Genomic DNA, 605 nt, shown 5'->3' with positions numbered 1-605 from the left:
GGCCACTCAGTGTATATAATAATCCGGCCACTCAGTGTATATAATAATCTGGCCACTCAGTGTATATAATAATCCGGCCGCTCGGTGTATATAATAATCTGGCCACTCAGTGTATATAATAATCCGGCCACTCGGTGTATATAATAATCCGGCCACTCATATATATATATACACACATAGTGTTTATATCCATGTGTGAAGCTGGACAATTCCTCATGCACATGGGCATTAAAATACATGCGTCTTGATGCATCTGTTGCTAATTTCTAAATGCACCTGGATGCATGTACTGCTTTTCTATGGCAGAATGCACAGTAGGTGTTCAGCAGGGTCTAGGTGCCTTCAGTCTAGCTGCGTTTATACAGACAGGATGTATGTGCACCCAGGCACTGCTTAACCCGGTTTTACTTGTATATGTGTGTAAGCGCAAAAACATTTAAACACAGATTTGAGAAGTAAATGTTTGTACTTCCCAGAACAGTTTCTCCTGTGTTACACTTGAGCTCCAGACAAGATTGATTTTATTTAAATATACTCCCCAGTAACCACAAAGGATATAAACCCACTTTGTGAGCAAATCCAGATATTACCTTGGTAAAGTCTCT

General features: G+C 40.0%; 1 protein-coding gene across 1 annotated transcript in view; it reads left to right on the top strand.

The window, feature by feature from the left end:
* Positions 1–605, top strand: part of SZT2 (seizure threshold 2 homolog (mouse)) — a 141,358-nt gene that overhangs the window by 102,128 nt on the left and 38,625 nt on the right. The gene's annotated exons all lie outside the window — the stretch shown is intronic.

This window comes from Nanorana parkeri, unplaced genomic scaffold, assembly GCF_000935625.1.
Source record: "Nanorana parkeri isolate BGI_ZX_2015 unplaced genomic scaffold, ASM93562v1 scaffold530, whole genome shotgun sequence".
Classification (NCBI taxonomy): Eukaryota; Metazoa; Chordata; class Amphibia; order Anura; family Dicroglossidae; genus Nanorana; species Nanorana parkeri.
The sequence above is the reverse complement of the archived record's forward strand: the minus strand, read 5'-3'. Positions and strand labels throughout refer to the sequence as shown.